The following is a 20,118-nucleotide window of genomic DNA, read 5'->3' on the forward strand; positions in this document are numbered from 1 at the left end:
GTTTGAATTAATTTCTGAGTGTGGTGTTGGTACAGGCTGAAGACAATACTGGTACTTTTAATTTAACTTCATTCTCCACTGCCCTTTGTGATAGTCTTCAAACTATTTGTTTGCCAATTATTCAAATTCTTCCCATTTGTGAATATGTCATGTGACTATTTCTAGCTGGTGAGTTTAAGTGGAAGTGATATATGTCATTTTCGAGTAGAACAGTTAGCTGGTAAGGTAAGACCCTCCAGAGCTCTGTGTTTTCTTTAGCCACAGTTACTGACGTGTTTTCCGTAGCGACTAATCTATCAACCTAGGCCCCCAAGCAGACATTGGCAAGTAGAATGGAGGTCCCAGCTGACTTTCAATGACATGTAAAATGAGCTAGAAACAAATCTTTGTTGTTCTAAAGCTCGGAGATGTGGGTAGTGGTTTACTGTAAGATAATGTAGCCTATCTTGATGGATATACTTCCCACCTGAAGTACATAAGTAGGCCTGCCCCAAGTTTTCCCCTGTCTTCATCCTTGTTCTTTGTGTTCCCCTTACCTGATTTATTCTTTCCTTTCTTCCCACTTACTGAAATCCTAACCCTTCTTTAAAGACCCAACTTGAGGGGCACCTGGGTGGCACAGCGGTTGGGCATCTGCCTTCGGCTCAGGGCGTGATTCCGGCGTTATGGGATCGAGCCCCACATCAGGCTCCTCCGCTATGAGCCTGCTTCTTCCTCTCCCACTCCCCTTCTTGTGTTCCCTCTCTCGCTAGCTGTCTCTATCTCTGTCAAATAAATAAATAAATAATCTTTAAAAAAAAAAAAAAAGACCCAACTTGAGAGAGTCCTACTTCCTTCAAAACTTTCCGTGACCATTTCAGTACTCAGAGCTGAGTCCTTCCTCTGAGTTCCTGAAGTCCTGTTTATAAGTGCTATTTGTTTCTTATCTATTGCTTTGCATGATAATTTTTTAAATGAGCACATATGTCCCCACTGAAATACAAAACTCTTGAAACCATCAGAAGTCATGTTTATCATTTGCTGAATCACTCAAACCCCTCTTAATTTGAATGGATTACCCACAGCATTAATGTGTTCATTTATTCAGCCTGCCAACAGATATTTAATAAGTGCCTACTATGTGCATGGAAGAGACTGGTTAGTTGTTAAACCTTTTTGCTTTTCCTCCTGTGCACATAGCTAGACCACATCTCTCAGTCTCTCTTATAGTTACATATAATCATGTGACTGAGTTTGGGCCAATGAAGTGGGGGTAGAATGATGTTGAGTGAGTTGTCTCTTGATGTATTAAAGTCTCTTGCTTTGACTATCTTTTACTTTCTTTATTGATTCTGGGACATGCTTAGAATTGACATGTTAATGGTAGCAGAGCCTCCATCAGCATGACTCCCTGAATGACTGTATGGGAAAGATCTACCATCTGTCCCATCGATCTACTATTTGGAATTTGAGTGAATAAAACTTCCATTGTTGTAAACCATTGATAATTAGTATTTTATCTGTTATAGCTGCTAGCATTATCTTAACAAAGAGATTTGAGAGTGAGGGATTGTCTTTTTTATTTTTTATTTTTTTAGATTTCATTTTTATTTTTTTTTTGAAGAGATAGAGACAGCCAGCGAGAGAGGGAACACAAGCAGGGGGAGTGGGAGAGAAAGAAGCAGTCTCATAGCAGAGGAGCCTGATGTGGGGCTCGATCCCACAACGCTGGGATCACGCCCTGAGCCGAAGGCAGATGCAACGACTGTGCCACCCAGGCGCCCCAGTCATTTTAACACCACAGTCAGGATGTTCTTATTGAGAAGGTAATATCTGACCAGACTTGTAGGAGCAGATGGTGGGAGCCCTGTGGATACATGGAGAAAGAATGGTCTAGGCAGAAAAAACAATGTGTGCAAATGCCCCTGTGTTTCCCTGGCATGGTCAAAGGTTAGCAATTACCTCCATGTGACTGGAGCAAAGAGTGGTGGATAAAGTAAATGAGAGGGAAGGTATTGCCAGGTTTTTGAGGGCTTGAGTGCCCTAAGATACTATTCTAGGCAATCGACCTAGTCTTGTACCTCAAATGCCCATTATCTTCTTTTTCCCAACCCCATGTTAAATTATATAACTGCTCTTGAATATCTTATCTTGAAGTAACTGTAAGTAATATAAGTGAAATATCCTGATTATAATCCTCCATACCACACGTTTAAACTTCAAACTCTGTCTTAATATTCCTTCACAGGTATTGCAAAATTCATGTGCCCCATGTAGGTTCAGAAGAAAGAGTTCGTGCAGCTTGCCAATCCTGATAAATCAGGCCACAAACACAACTAAATCACGGCTTTTTCTACAAGAGCACAGAAGAACTTAAAATCAGTCCATACTTCATACAAACTCATAGGATGCTAGTGATTGCTGTCAGCTACCAGTGCAACGGGAGGTCAACCTGAGATGTCTCAATATTTTATTCTACTCTGGAATTTGTTCCAACAGTTGTCTCTCCAGGTGAGCTTCAGGTCAAAAAGATAACTAAATAGCTTTTCTTTCATTCTCTAAATATAATTAAGTCATGAGGTTTTCTAGACATGGCTATTAGTATGTGATTTTCTCTTACCTTAATATCTGAAAAGCATTAAGTTTAAACGGTTTCTTTTACTATAGTTAGTAAATGACCAGTAGTAGAAAAATGAATGAGCAAATGCCAGAGAGGTAATTTATGAAAGGAAAAAGTAAAATGCCTAGTGGATATGTGGAAAATATTTAACTAACCCAGAAATAAAATTGCATGGTTATACCATTTTTTAGAATTTATCGAATTGGTAAAGTTTTAATAAAATAAATCGTAATGATCCTTTTCTACAAACATAGAGGAAAACTTGTCTTATCATACATTAGTGGGATGATGTAAGCTAGAAAAAAAGAGAACAATTTTGCAATATATGTTGGAATCCTTAAAAATTTATGTATTTCCTAGCTCTGCCCATGAAAGGGTCTAAGATTAGTAATACCATAGTGGCAACAAACCCACATGGTCCCCAGATCTTGGTTACTGAATACAATTCTCCAGTTAAAGGAATCAAGAGAAATGATTGATTACAGGGCTGGGTGTGGAAAATACCAAATAAGAACCCTGGGACAGCTAGTGCCAGAAGTAAGGAAGGATAAACAAAAAACATAGGAGCCAGACAGAGAAAGACAAATACTCCATGGTATCACTTACATGTAGAATCTGGGGGAAAAAAAGTCAAATTCATAGAAACAGAGAGTAGATTGGTGGTTGCTGGGGGCTAGAGGGTGAAATAGGAAGAGGTTGGTAAAAGAGTAAACTTTCAGTTATAAGTTGAAAGAGGTCTGAGGATCTAATTTATGGCATGGTGACAATAGTTGATAATATTGTATTATATAATTGAAATTTACTAAGAGAATAAATCCTAAGTGTTTTTACCCCCTTCCTCTAAAAAAGCTATTATATGAGCTGATAGATGTGTTCATTAACTTGGTAGGAATCCTTTCATTATATATATGCCTATCAAATCATCATGCTGTACATGTTAAATATATTATGATCTTACTGGTGAATTATACCTCAGTAAAGCTGGAAAAACATAGAAGCCAATCTGAAAGAGTTGACCAAAGCTAGAATACTATAAGGAAGAAATAAATAAATGTTGTATTGAATTATAACCCAAAGAATAAAACAAACGTCCATGAATCCATACAGATGTAAATCAATCAGTCAATCAGTCAATGGGGGAGAGGAAATCTTTCTTACAGGACAATTCCAAAGAATTTATGGAGGTACTATTCCCTTTGGGAGGTAGAGCTTAATGTCCCTTCCCTTGAGTGCTGACTGGACTTTGTGATTTGCTTGCAAAGAATGAAGTATGGAAAAGGAAATATAGTAACTTTACAGTGGAGACATCTGGCAGACACCACTCTAACCAAGTGGTCAAGGTTAACATCACCAGTAATAAATCATGATGATATCACATACCCTCTGATAGGATGCAATGAGAAGGGCTCCTCACCTCTTTGGTATTGTTCCCTGAAACTCATAACCCCACTCATGATCATGAGAAAATCCCAAATGAGGGACATTCGACAAAATACTTCATAAATACCCTTCAAAAATATCAAGGTCTTGTAAAGCAAGGAAAACCTAAATGTCACAGAACTGAGGAGACAAAGGAGACATGATGACTAAAGGTAATATAGGATCTTGTACTGGCTCCTGGAACAGAAAAGGACTTTATTGGAAGAACTGGTGAAAACTAAGTAAAGTCTAAGGTTTAGTAAAAATAATGATAATAACAATAAACCAAAACACAAAAAAATCCTTTGAGCAAACAGTATCGCTCATAGGTGTTTACGCTGTGGAAACAATTATGACGTGTCAGTGGATCTCGAAGTTTAGCCTACAACAGAATCACCTGGAGGGACAGCTCTAACCAGATTGTGGGGCCCCTCTCCCAGAACCTCATTCAGTATGTCTGGAGGGTGGAGGGAAGTGGGGTTGTTGGTCTTACAACTCGTTCCCAGGTGCTGCTGCTGCCCTGGTGTGGAAACCACACATTGACAACACTGACATCTGCAGATGCTTCCTACAAGGGTGTTTACTGTAATTATCTCTTGGATTATATAAGTTTTGTTTTATTATCTTTTCATTAGTGTCTTCAAATCTTTAAAAATGTTCTTAGATGTTTCAAACGTTTCCGTAATATGTATGTGTTGCTTTTGTAATAAGAGAAAACCATAGTTTTAAGTTAAAAATGTAGCTCTTTTTTCACATGAGATTCTTAGTCCTGAAATGAGATTTTTGCATTCTTGAGGGCAGATTGATGCACAAGAAATGCTATTGATGGCTGCTTTTAAAAAATTAATATTCAATTTATTAAAGTGAAAAATTGAAAAACTTCATTTTCCCTTAAGATTTTAAGTTCAACCTAAAAATAGTATTATATAGTTATAAATCTAGTAACATTTAACAATCACTTCCAAGGAAACTTTGATTAATATTTTTACATTCTCCTAAATATTCTGTCCCATTAACAAACTTGGCTAAACTCTCCTAAAATGTTTTAAACTTCATTTATAAATGTAACATAATAGATTGTATTTTCACATATTTTAAATAAATGTTCAGCAAGCAAAACTTTCCCATCTACTTTGACGTTGCATGTAAATCTATTAAATTATACTTTAAAAATATAGAGAATCTAAGTTCTTCAAAAATGTTCTAATGTTATTTATAAACTAAGCCAAAAACTTATACTGTTAACTTAAAATCCAAGTCTAAAATAATGACTCAGTTATATGTGTTACATTTTACTTGTAAGACTAATCTTTCAGAATTTCAAAATGTCAAATTTTAAAAAATATGACAATTATTTTAAATGCCAAAAACCCAAGATTATTCCCAACCCTAAAAACTGAAAATAAATCATCAGTTCTTTGGGTCTAATTTACTTCTTCCTGTAAGTACTGTTATGGGCTGAATTATATTACCTCCAAATTTATATATTGATGTTATAACCTTCAGTACCTCAGAATGTGACCCCATTTGGAGACAGAGTCTTTACAGAGTTGACTAAGTTAAAATGGGTCTGGGGTGGGGGGTAATACCATAAGAAGGCAGAGAGGAGACCACGCTGACTGTTTCACAAGTTAGGGAGAGCTGATAATATGAAAGCTAATAACTGAAAGGAAACAGTATGAGGAGGTAAAAATAACTCCTCACTGGGAAGAGAGACTGTGTTAGTACAGAAACACCCTAGAGAAGTTATACATTTCATCCTTTCTCACCATTAGAAACACATTCGCTTGGGATAAGTGATAGCGTCTAGCAGAGTCCACTGTTAGCCAATTCATAACCCTTGAGTAAGACGGACAAGACACAGTTTCTATGGTCTTCAGCTACCGTACTTATAAAATGAGGACAATAATTGTAGCAAACACCGTGCATCTTTGCACCCCACTCCCATCTTTTGGGAACTCACTATTCCCCCAGGACAGAAGGCAGGCACCTTCAGCTTTCTGCCTGAGGGCTTTCTGTGGCCACCCAACTATAAAACCCAGGGAGTTAATGCTTCCAGGAACAGCTTTCAGCTATTAACTAACCGGAGTTAGTGGGTAGATACCCCTGCTAGTTCATCCCAACTCAGCTGTCTCCCAGAAATGCCCATGGATTGGATCCCAGTTACCTCCAGCGGTAATTTACTCATCAATATGCCTTTTATTGGTTTCACTTCCCCACTTCCCTAAGGATCCTGCCTAGAATTACCTCCCTAAGAAACTCTGCACTCAAGTTCTTGATATGAGGTCTATATCTGTGAGAACCCAATCTAAGACAGTAAAGTACAATTTACGAGATTATATCAGAAGAGAGAAAACTAAACGTGGATATTTGGGGGGAGTTGAGGAGGCAGTCTTCTATTGTGTAGTGGAAAGAACAGTGAACTTGGAGTCAGAAAACTTGGATAGTCACCCTGACTCTATCCCATGTTAAATGGTAAACTTTGAAAAATGGAGGTAATAAGTGATAACGAAATGAGATAATCCATGCCAAAATGTCTAGTACTAGTAGGTACTCAAGAAGTACTAATCCTCCTTCTCTTTGTTCTTATCTTCATGTTATTAATACAGAGTTGGAAAGACAGATGTCATAGATAAAAGCTTTGTGTCAGACTGGCTTAAATCTGACTCCAATGAGCATATGATCTTGGGCCAGGTACTCAATAAAAGAAATAGTAGCTTTTTCTCTCTTCCACAACTAGAAGTATTGAGATGTCATAGATAAAAGCTTTGTGTCAGACTGGCTTAAATCTGACTCCAGTGAGCATATGATCTTGGGCCAGGTACTCAATAAAAGAAATAGTAGCTTTTTCTCTCTTCCACAACTAGAAGTATAAAAAGCCTTTGTCTTAAAAAAGATGGGGGGAGGGGCGCCTGGGTGGCACAGCGGTTAAGCGTCTGCCTTCGGCTCAGGGCGTGATCCCGGCGTTATGGGATCGAGCCCCACGTCAGGCTCCTCTGCTATGAGCCTGCTTCTTCCTCTCCCACTCCCCCTGCTTGTGTTCTCTCTCGCTGGCTGTCTCTATCTCTGTCGAATAAATAAATAAAATCTTTAAAAAAAAAAAAAAAGATGGGGGGAGGACTTATCCTCACTAACAGATGCCCTAAATATTTATGATATAATCAAAACTACAATCTGGAATTTAAACATGACTCCCACTCATCTCCAATTAAAAGCTACTTTAAAATTGTGGGATATGTAAAGTATTGGAACATAAATTCATTGCAATCTGTTAGTGTGAATTTGAATGTTAGCCACCGTAGATCATTCTTCTGAAACAGATTTGTCAAGACTTGTATCTCAGTGGTCACTCAACTATACTTGATAATGTTGAACTGGCCCTAGCCATATTGTACATGCAAACATTCACACACACGTACTTGTTTACTGATTTAACATATATGTGACTGTTTCTCAGACAGTTTTTGTTGGTCACTTTAGCCCCCAAAATTCAAAGAACTTTGCCCAATTAACCAGAATTTATTTTTTTTTTTACTGGATTTTTTCGGAATAGCCTTTTTTTTTTTTTTTTAAATCACTCAGTGCTCATCACAGCAAGTGCGTTCCTTAATCCCCATCACTTATTTCATCCTTCCCTCCTGCTCCTGTCTCCTCTGGTAACTATCAGTCTGACAGAATTATTATTAATGCTGAGTTTTAAAATAGTCCATTCACTGAGATTAGCAGTGTGTTCATAATAAACATCATTTATTTTACCTATTTAAGCCAATCTTAATATGGATCTAAAATTTAAACACTTAACTTTGTTTGCCATACTCTCCATTAAGAGATGGGCTTTGTCTGGGTGTGCGTAAACGATGAATCATGGAGCACTACATCGGGAACTAATGAAGTACTGTATGGTGACTAACATAACAGAATAATAAAAAAAAAGAGAGCAAGATGGGCTTTGAGAACATCAAAACCTTAGTGTGATAGTGATCTCTATGAATTCAATCTTGAGGCATCACCTGCACATGGAAAATGAAAATAAACAATAAAAAAGAGCACTTACTCTGTGTCATTGTATTAAGTACTTTACGTACAATATATCATTATATTCTCATAAGCAATGTATAGTAGGAGGTCATCCCCTTTTTTTAGTTGAGGAAACTGAGCCTTAGGGAAGAGAAATAATTTGATGATGGCCTTAGGCTAATATGTGTTTGAAAGAGGATTTCAAATCAATGCCTGACTTCAAAATGTGTGCTTAACTAATAGGCTGTAATGATTCATGACTACACAGAATTTTGCCTGAAATTGCAAGGGTCTCACAATCTTTTTATCTTTTGTCTGAGTCCATGAACTCTGGGTTAAGGACTCTTTATTATGGTTTCTGCCACCTGTTTAAGCCTCCAGCCTTCTTACCTTCCCCAGAGTTTTATCCCTTCATTAAAAATCGCTGATCCCTTTCATCACAAACCTGAGATTGACTTGTTCAGTTTGACAAAAAAGACTCTGGATAAAGACCTAGTCCCCTTTCCATTCCAGCTTCATTCCGTTATGGTCCTTCTTCTCTCCACTTCACACCTACACAATCAACCAAACAGAACTTCTTGCCATTCCCACTGTGTTCGTTTCCTAAACTTGTCTTTAAAAAGTACTACAAACCAGGTAACAAAAAGCAGAAATGAATTGTCTCAGAGTTCTGCTGGAAGTCTGAGACCCAGAAACTAGCATCATGGTCACAACTCTGAGGGTCATGAGGGAGAATCTGACCCAGTCCACTCCCTGAGCTTCTGTGGTTGCTGGCGATCCTGGGTGTGCCTTGGCTTCTGCTGGACCTCCCTGAGATCTGGCTGCATCCCTACAGTGTTCTCCCGTGTGATTGTTTTGTCCAAATTTCCCCATTATATGATGTCTACCCTGCTCCAGTATAATCTCATCCTAAATTAACTAATTACATCTGCAATGACCCTCTTTCCAGTTACGGTCACTTTCTGTGGTGCTGAGGTTAGGACTTCAACATATGAATTTTAGGGAGACACAGTTCAACCTATACCACTTCCCAATATGCCAAGTGTTTCTGTGCTTTCAACCCCAAAGAAAGCTGTTCTAGACTCTTCTTCCCCTAATTCTTTATAGTGAATTCTCAACCTTTAAGCTATGTCAAATGTAAATTATTTTATGAAGATTAACTGCCCCACATAATTGGTTGTCCTCAAACCTAGAGGATGAACTTCCTGTTGTGTACAGCCCCCCTTACATGTGGGATTGTTATTTATCTGTCTCTTTTGAAACAGTAAGCGCTTCAAGGGCCATATTCATGTCTTAATTTACTTTGTCTCTCCAGCACTATTATAGTGTCTGGTACGTGGCAAGTGTGGAGTAACCATTGTTAATTGAGTGAATAAGGCTAACATTCTCCTATATTCTGTTATAGTCTTCCTAATTTTCTAGCAAGAAAGAGCCATACTGAAACTATTAATCTTGCAAAACATGAGGCTTTATGTTAAAGGATTTTGCTATTTAAAACTTTTGTTTTCCTAATAAAATAAGAGAAAAAGCTAAAGTGATTTTACTGAGAGAACTGGTTGGTGGCATTTTTTTTATTAATAATATTTTTTTATTATATTATGTTAGTCACCATACAGTACATCCCTAGTTTTTGATGTAAAGTTCCATGATTCATTACTTGCGTATAACACCCAGTGCACCATGCAATACGTGCCCTCCTTAATACCCATCACCATTCTATCCCATTCCCCCACCCCTCTCCCCTCTGAAGCCCTCAGTTTGTTTCCCAGAGTCCATAGTTTCTCATGGTTCATTCCCCCTTCTGTTTACCCCCCCCCTTTCTTCTCTTTCTTCTACTGATCTTCCTACTTCTTAGGTTCCATAAATGAGTGAAACCATGATAATTGTGTTCAGTGTCTAAAATTTACCAAGTATTGACTTTATACTATCTCCTACTTTCTGGCTAGTGTTTTGCCATTGCAGAGGTCAACTAGATGCTTGTGCAGCAGTCTGTGGGTTCATGCACACTCTTGACAATTTCTAAACAGGCTTGGTATCAGGCATGACAAGAAATGTGCTATGAAGGATAAATTAGCCGCTACAAGGTGGAGAACAGAAATAGCTCCTCAAACACTTTCGTTAAGCACTTGTTTAGAACCTTTACCTTGCCTGTCTCTGTCACGGACAGCTGTTTTATTTGCTGACTTTAATACTGATGATTTGCATTCACAGAATAAGAGCTCCGAATTACTTTACAAATATTCTCGTTAAAATTTAGACTGCTGTGGGAATAAACATGGTTGATTTCATTTTATTCATTTTTGGGGGGTGGGATCCTGAGTCTTTGAGTTTGATTTACCTACAAAATACAGTGATTTAATAATACACAAGATCGATAAAATGACTACAAAGTAATGCAGTTTATTTTCTTAATAAAAACTGTAGAAATTCTGTATCATGATCTAAAATATAAGTTATTCCAATGCTGCTGCCACTCTCAGAACTGAGATCTGGACAGCCTAAGTGGTAGAAAAATAGAAATTTTGATTTCCAAGTTTCTTTTCAAAAATAGCCAAAAAACTTCCAGAGTCACATCTCGTGAATACAGTGGGGAAAAAAGCCCCTGCCCAACAGAAGTTGAAGTAAAAAAATAAAAAGGTGATTTATTTTCATGTATGCCTTCTAATTTGGCTTTCTGAAAATTTCCATGTTTCCAAAAATGTTTTCAAATATAACAGCATCACTGAAAAAAGTATATAGCCTCTTAAGAGATACATGTGTTAGTCAGTATTTGAATATGTAGGTTTGAGTACATTTTCTCACCCCCCCCCAAGTTTATTGACATATAGTTGACATATAACGTAGTGTAAGTTTAAGGAGTACAGGTGATAATTTGTTAGCACATATATATTGTGAAATGATTACCACAATAAGACTAGTTAATATATCTATTATTTATTATCCATCACATAGCTACCATTGTTTTGTAGTAAAAAACAAGATCTACTTTCTTAGCGTCTTTCAAGTATGTAATACAGTATTGTTAACTGTAGTTGCCATACTGTGCATAAGTCCCCAGAACCTATAACTGGAAGTATATACCCTTTGACCAACATCTCCCCTTCACCCCTTAGCCCCTGTAAACCACCATCCTACTCTTTGTTTCTGAGTTTAGCTGTTTTTTAGAGTCCACATAGAAGTGAGATAATACACTATTTGTCTTTCTCTGACTGACTTATTTTACTTAGAAATAGCCTTAAGGTCCATCCCTGTTGTTGAATGTGGCAGGATTTACTTCTTTCTTACGGGTGGACAGCATTCCACGTGTATCTATACCCTACTTTCTTTATCCATTCATCTGTGGATCGACACTTAGGTCGTTTCCATGTCTTGGCTATCGTGAATAATATTGCAGTGAACATAGGGGTGCAGATATCTCTTCAGGACTGATTGTATTTCCTTCAGAGGCTGGGTGTGTTTTCTTTTAACGGTCCCCAGCCCTTGACCTCCACCTCATGCTGCTACCACCAGTGATTTTGTCCTAACTCTTCCCATACCCATGAAAGGCTGTGTATATCCACCTGAGTGTTCCGTACTTTGAGAAGACAGTACACCTTCTGCTTAATTTAATTAACTACTTTTTTCTTGTATCACGCTTTGGCATGATAGTCCATATAATGGACTCAGAGCCGGATCAAGGACTGGGCCAACCATGCAGATGTCCAAAATGCCAATCTTGTGGAGCAACAGACATTACTAGAGTGATTGAATGTTTCTGAAAATGAAAGAAGATTGGGAAAATTGTAATCATCCAAATTCTTCTTCATACTCCACTAATAATAGCAAATGTTCATTTGTAGTTCAACCTGTGCCAGGCACTGTTCTAAATGTACTAAGTTTGTTAACTTCTCTAAATCTCACACTAACCCTATGATGTAGGTAGTAGTCGTATTATTCCCGCTTTACAGATTTGGAAATTAAGGCACAGAGAGGTTAAATAATTGTCCAAAGTCACACAGCTAGGAAGTGGAAGAGCCTCTATGTTATATGGAGAAACTGTGGGTATTAGATGATCCTACTTTTCTTAGAGGTTCAGAAACCTTTTAGAAAAGGGGCTAAGACCCCCCTGGGGTCATGGTTCAGAAACATAAGATGTTTATTTAACTTACTAGGAACGGTCAGCGCAGAGAAAGGTAGGGACTTTTGTCTGGCCGAGGGTGTGTATACGTGTCTGGGGCCAGAAATGACTGTGCAGAACAAGGGGAGAGTCTGAGCACAGCTGCCTGCTGCTGGAGTCCTTCTCTGTCCTTCCCCCAGGCTACTCTCAACCTCTCCTCCAATTAAATGTGAACAAATGATCCAAGAATACAAGTTTGAAGGGGCAAGTGTATTAGCCTGCTTGGGATGTTAAATTATTAGCTTGCATGAGGGGCCTATACATCTTTGTCAGAGGTTGCTCAGATTGAGTGTATTTTAATGGAATAAGGCTCCTGAAGTAATTTAAAAAGAGAAAGAAGAAAAAGAAGGGCAGAAGGCTCAGAGCAAAGTGATGCAGGTGCTAGCATCATGTTCTGATCAGAGGATGGGCCCGTCCCCTAATCCGTGAGAGCTCCTGCCAGGAGACTGTGTAATAGACTTGGTCTGCTTGTGTTTGTCCCATTGGGAAGGTACCAGGGTTGTTGCTGTACTGTCTTATGTTGCCAGAGTTGTTGCTGTAGCAGGGAGATTGTTTCCCTCTTTAAGTGAAAGGTAAGTTGTTCGCATCAAGATTTTCACTGAAGTTTGTATACTTGTAGCTAAGCCATCATTAGGCAAGAAACCACAGGAACAGAATTTTATGTTAGGAAGAGCCAGTCTTTCTTGCATTGAGAAACTTGACTCATAGGGAGTCTATGAACAGATTTTTAGAAGCACCATTAGAAAACATGCTACAGTTAGGTTGTCTGACTTCAACCCCTGTGCCTTCCAATCTATCCTGCTTTTTGCATAAAAAGCTGTTCCTTAAAGTTTTGTTCAGTTTAGGAAATGATCATGAATATCAGTTGACTACATAATATACCCTATGGTATGTATTTCCAAACTTCCATCAAATGCACTACACTTTTATCTTCATTCCCCAAAAGCTTAACTTTGATACCTAACCAGAAAAATGTTTGTTTGGGCCAAGTTATACATAGATGAGATTACCAATTAGGTAGTATGACTTTAAGCAGGTGCGGTAAGGTTTGCAATCCCCAGATATTTCTCTCATCCACTTGGATGCAGCCTGCTCTGTCATTATTAGCATTTCTTTCCACCGGTTCAGATTTTGATGTTAAGAGTTGCTTCTCCGCAGATGGCTGACTTATTCTGACTTACTGTCCTGGGGTCAGATGAGTGCTGTCTGGCCCACTGCTACACTCTGTCCTCTTTGACCATCACTGAGGTGTAGTGTGTCTCACGTGGTCTTGGTAATCCATTTTTGGTCCTGCCATATCTGCTGTAGTTATCTGAGACCCTGGCCTGGACCTCAGAGATCATTCTGCATCACCTCAACCCAACAGAAAAGATAATTAGTGCTTCTGTGCTCCTCTTTGGGGGCTGGGGAATTCTTAGCATCACTGATTCCCCCACACACATATTGGGGTGCTCACATCAATCCCCTGATTCCCAGATACCTCTGTTAGCTTCCACCGGACTTGGAGCTCTTTTCTGAGGCCTTCAGTTCCTCAGGCTACACCCTGGTAAGCCAGGCAACCTAGGACCTAGGATTTCTACCAATGTTTACATAATCCATCTTCGACTGTGGATTCCTTCTAAGGTACCAACCAATTATTCCTGACCCCCTGATTCTTCCTTCCTGCTTTGGATGAACCTCTGTACCTTGGGGGTAGGAGACTGCTCTTTGATCATTACTCATAAGTCCTTTCTCTGTGGTTCATGACATAAAGGGTCTGCTATGCGCCCTTCCTGGCTGTTAGCCCTTTGGAGCTTACTAAACCTCTATCAAAAATTCTAGTTCCTACAGGAGAAGGACTTGCATTGAGGGCTTCTATTTCAGCTATTTTCAAAAATGTCTGACTTGGTATTGGAAATTCCGTAATAATTTCCTTGTTTCTGACTATTTCGGACCTCCCCTGGGGGTGGTGCATATGGAGGAGCGTTTTGGTTTTCTTGGGGCTGCTGTAAATAGGCTAAATTTCCTCTTCCCTTCCTTACCTTCAGATCTTTCTCTAAGGCTCATTTCCATAACAGTCATCACAAAATAGATCATTTTGTCGTCATTTTTTTTTACATGCATTGCTTGTTACATTTATTAATTTGCCAAGGTCACTTAATTTAAGGATTGTAGCCCTGTGAAAGACAAAAGGCACGGGATGATTAAGGAGGTGGTTTTATTCAGACTATTTATCACACTAGGGAGACCATTCATTAATAAAGATTATCTCAAAGAAGAGGGAGAAAAGCTGGGGTTTATAGAGGCAAGCAAATAAGAGTCATGAGGAAGGAGGGACAGTTGAGTCTTAACGGAATTGGAGAAGAGGGTGGAAGCTATTCTTATCTTGGAACGGGGGGAGGGCAGGGGTTAGCCATTACCCAGAATGCAAAGGGGTGGAGAACTAAAGTTTGTTATCAGTCCCCTTTTTGTTCAAGAAGACTATCAATCTCCTTCATTCTATAAGATTATTCACTTAAAAAAAAAAAAGCCTTTACAATAATCCTTTAGTAAAGCAGACAAATGTAAACATAAGCTCTTTTTTGAAAATCTTACGAATAAACCCATCAAACCTTAGCTAGCTTTGACTATGGTGAATAAAAATTTCCTTTCCATGAACGTTCTACATCCATTCTGGTTTTGTCCTACAAAACAATACCCAGTCATTTTACCTTAGAACAAAATCACTCTCTTTTTCTTTCACGGAAACACGTCCACACACGTTGCCCAAGAGGTTGTACTGTCCTGCTGCTACGGCTCCTATTAGAGTCCCACTCATACATTACTTAACCTCCGTAACTTCCATTTCACAGAGAAAACTAGGAGGCAGAGAGCTGTGAACTGTCTGTCACATGCCAGTACTTTTCAGCAGATGAGCTGAGCTCGTTAATACACATCCCACAGCTTCTTACAGACATACACATCCTTATAATACAGCTTCTCAAAATGGTAAAAATGAACATGTTCATTGACAAACTCAAATGTACAGTCCCTCTGTAACACATAAAATAAAAGGCAGAAAGTACATAAACTTAAAATTATGCTTATATATTCATGTTTCAGTGTTCTATCTTACTTTGAAATGATCTGGGCATTCAATTAATATCTATTAGTTAACCCAATTTAGTATAAATCCAAGGTTTTACGTTTCCTAGAGATCTTAGAAATTATCTTCCTGCTGACATACTATAAAACATAATTACCTTTAAAATAAAGTTTGTTATTACAATGACTTTATCTGGTTAAACACAAATTTACATTTTTCATATATTAAACATTAACAATCTTAAACATTACTGATACTGGCTTCAATCAATCAGTAAACCTGTGTGAGTTCATGCAGAACATTTCCAAGTAGAACAAAAATCTATGTATATATTATTCTTAACCATAATCAGAGAAGACATGGCTATTTTCATTAAACGAAAAATATTAAATGGGCTTTGTTTGCCAAAGCCTTATCTAAAATTATGTGAACTTGAATTCCTAAAGCATATCCAAGTTGCTTTCTATAAAGATAACTTTTAGTGTAGCACATTCAAGTATCTGAGACTCGATTTCCTTAATTTCTGGGAATATGAGGAATATTCAATTTACGTTAAGTGCTAACTTATTGCTAAACCATCAGAATAGAGCTCCTTTAAGAAATTGTATAATCTGATTTAGTAATACCATCTTTAGGTAGAGAAGTATTATACATCACACAATGAGAGGTAAGAGCCTTTCTGAATTACAGACGCATCGTCATGCGGGCGTAGCGACACCTTATAGCTTCAAATCTAAAATTTCAGCCATGAGTCAAGCATAAGCACATAATTACAGAGCTCACTGGTTCATATCAAAGAGCTGTTTTCTTCACAGTGGGTGCGAATCTTTAATTTATTTGAGCTCTATATAGACAGGTAGACAAACAGAAAAGGCCAACAAACCAGATTATTGTTGTCTCTCACCCCAGAGAGCGATCTCTATCAACCATTGATCTGTTTATAGAGATCACCAAATGGTCAAAACATGAAACCAAAGAAGCCAGAACCAGAAATCACCTGAATACTCAAAAGACTCTAAGTCAAATCCTTGGCATACTGCCAGTGGACAAGAATGCAGAGCAAGGCATGAGAAGTCAGACTCACTGACCTCTTATCCTGGGTGGAGCAAATGGGGATATGAAAACAGGGTGCAAGACTGTCCAAAGCAATGGCACCCCAACTGTGAAAGGCAAATGTACTATAAATTAAGGAGATGATTTTTTTTCAAGCTAATGCAATAGATGTAACTATCTTTAATGAGGAAGATCTCAAAGACGAAAAGAAAATCTGTGAGAAAATGTGAGGTTTTATAGTGGCAAATAAATGAAGGCGTCAGGAAGAAAAATGGACACTAAGTCTTATGGGATTCACGAGTCAGGACATTCTTGTCTTGGAATATGCAAAGGCAGCTTGGTCCTTTGGGGTTAGCCGTTTCCCAGAATATAAAGAAATGGGAAGATTTCTTGAAACCCCAGGGCTCAGATAAAGTTCAATACTATCACTACCTCATCTTCTAGTAGATTCTAAACTGGTATGGAGGTTTAGGAGTTAGGATAGGTGTGAGGGAGCAGAGTTGTATGATTTGGAAACATTACTCAAGTGATTTTGATTACAATACCTCCCAATGAAAATCTCTTATCCTGTAATTTCCCTCGGGTCAGAAATATGTGGTCATATCCTTTTGTGACATTGAGGAAGTTGCTGAATTTCCCTCAACATCTCTTTCCTAGTCAGCAAAATTAGGAGGTTGTGAACAAGTAAAATGATGTTCATTGTGTATTTATCCATAAGAATTAAAAGGTTGAAAACAACCTAAATGTATGTCAGTGGGGGAATAAATAAATAAAATGTTTTATATTCACACAGTGAGATGCAGCATGGCAGTTAAAATATATTAATTTGATTTACATACATCATCACAAATAGATCTTAAATTTATTATGTTGAAGAAAGAAAGAAGAGAACGATACTAGCAGCATATAACCTATATAAATTCAAACTCACAATTCAGAAATAATACTATATATAGTGAATATATATATATATATATATATATACACACATATCAATGAGAAACCACATTTCCTATCCACTAGCCATAGATGGCAAGCGAGCCCTCGGTATGCTACTAATCTGAACTGAGATGGGCTGTAAGTATAAACTGCACACTGGTTTTGAGATTTATAATTTAAAAAGGGAGTGAAAATAGCACATTAACATTGTTTTATGTCGATTTCCAATTGCAATGATATTTGGGATACATTAGATAATAATTTTAAATATATTAAAATTAATTCCACTTTTCGTGTGCGGGGGGGGGGTTGATTTCTTTTCTTTTTAAAATGTGGCTTATAGGCATTTAAAATTACACATTTGGCTCACATTATATTTCTAGTGGACAGCAGTGGCCGAAATTTGCATCTCAAACCCAGCACACTGGTTACCCTCGGGGGAGGGGAAACAAGTAGCACTTGGGAGGATATTTAACAGGGTGTTTTTTTCAGTAAGGTTTAATTGTATTAAAGATTAAGGAGACTAGCAGTAAATATGAAAAAAATATTACTACTTCTGTAGTATGAGCAGTGATTGCTATTCATGTCGTTTTGTCTGAGATGTCTTTTTAATTTCTCAAGAGAAAAAATGAAACAGACTGTCTCCAAAAACTGACATAGCTCCCATTCCCATGTTTGACTAGAGAAAATGAACAGTATGCTGGAGTTTATTAAAAACTAGCTATGTAGCCTTAGATAAGTCACCTACATTTTTTGTCCTTCATTTTTCTTTTCTATAAAATTGAGTAGTTAAAGAGAATTTCAAAGTCTCAAAACATCCTGATTTGTTCTTTACGTATAATTATAGGAGCCTAATATGGCAAATATGTAATACATTACTGTGAAAAAGCCTGTATTTATCAAAAGAAATGTTTTTAATAGTGGCCATAACATTGACCTACCATATTCCATCCAACTAGCTTGATGGATTTGTTTCAGAGATTTGGTGTAAGTTTGGTTTAATCACCATGAAAATATTGGGTTCTTTTTCATTTCTTTATTTTTCTATAAAGAAATTTGCATCAGGAAACTTGGTGCCACAGACTATTACGCAGTTGTTGATATTATGTTAATGCTATATAATGTTGATGATAGTACTTGGGGGTAACTTTGTATGCAGTCTTTTCTCTGGACTCGCCATAAAGTATTTAGGCATAGATAAATGTTTAAAAAAGATGCTTTACCATACATATTGACAAAAAAATAAAGTACTGTATAGTATCACTGCCTATTACTGGGGCTTTTTTTAGGTTTTTCCCTTCAGTAGCAGAACTGGACAGAGTTTTCATCATAAGAATTTTTTTAGGTTTTTATTTATTTGTCAGAGAGAGAGCACAAGTAGGGAGAGCTACAGGCAGAAGGAGAAGCAGGCACCCTGCTGAGCAAGGATATAGGACTGGATCCCAGAGTCCTGGGATCATGACCTGAGCTGAAGGCAGACATTTAATCCACTGAGCCCCAGAGTCCTTCCTGTTAACTGTTTTTAAACTCTTTCAAAACTTAAGTTGGTTCTCTTCATATGCAATAATTATTTTTCTTTATAATATGTCTTTCCAAAACTACTAATTATAGCTTCCTATCTAAATGGGAGAGAGAAAAAAGTGACTCCTTCTCCCACTTCTGTTGCTTTTTCTCCTTATATTTCCTAATTCATCATTTTTTCTTGTTTTTATTTGTTCTTTTCTATTTAATGAGTATTTGGTTTGGTGATCCTGGGTCACTACTCATAGTTAGGTAAATATGAAAGCTAGACAAGAGCAGAAAACTTAGATAAATCTCACCTTACAATAATTTTTATCAAAATATGTTCAAAGGAGACTACATGGTAAGATACGGAGTCTATTTCTTCTGGGCAGATCACAGGAAAAAATGAAGAATAACTTCTTGTTAAGAGCTCTAAAACAAAGTTATCATTTTAACAGATGGAAAACCAAATTCTAGTTTTTCATAAACATAATATTTGGCAATAAAGAATACACAGAAAATTTTCCTTATGGATAAACCCATCAATACCCACTCAACTTTCAACTTTCATAAAAATGTTTAGGACATTTTATTGCTTCTTTTCAGACTGATATTATAAACCAAAGGAAATAAAAGTATCTTTTCTACAAACTTTCGATATCTTTCTGCATCCATGTAATGTTTTGTCTTTTACTATCCTTTGCAGGTTTTGAATTCTGGAACAACCAGACTCTTTAGGAAAAAAAAACAAACTCATTTTATCTTGATAAACAAAAACACAGCCCATTACTTTGCCTACATATGCATACCTCTCTGTCACCATTGTTCTCGGTATACTGTCAAAGTAACTACTATTTCACAGGGAAAATTAGGAAGTAAATAACCAAGATCTATCTGTCATATATAAGCATTTTTGCAAACTAGCAAAACTCATGAATACACATAACACATATTTCACAGCCGATCACTTCCCATCTACATGTTTCCTACAGTGGAAAAACTAAACATATTTATTAATGTGACCCAAACATCTGGGTATTCCCCAGCATGTAAACACAGAGGCAAAGAATATCCACTACAATTATGTTTAATATCTATGCTTTAAAATTTAGTCATACTTAAAATTATCTGGGTGTCCAATGATTATTCATTAATTTAATATTAGTCTAAAGCTTTGTGTTATCTAAGGGTCTTAGATACTATGTTCAAGCTGATACACTATAAATATGATTAAATGATTAAAAAAAGTGATTAAGTGATAAAAAAAAGTTTCAGGATAAAGACTCAAATTAATTGAACATGAAGTAACATTTTCATAGTCTTCAGTATTATATAGTATTAGCTTTTTCTTGATAAATAATCCAATAT

The sequence above is a fragment of the Ailuropoda melanoleuca genome, chromosome 18 (genome assembly GCF_002007445.2).
Source record: "Ailuropoda melanoleuca isolate Jingjing chromosome 18, ASM200744v2, whole genome shotgun sequence".
NCBI lineage: Eukaryota > Metazoa > Chordata > Mammalia > Carnivora > Ursidae > Ailuropoda > Ailuropoda melanoleuca.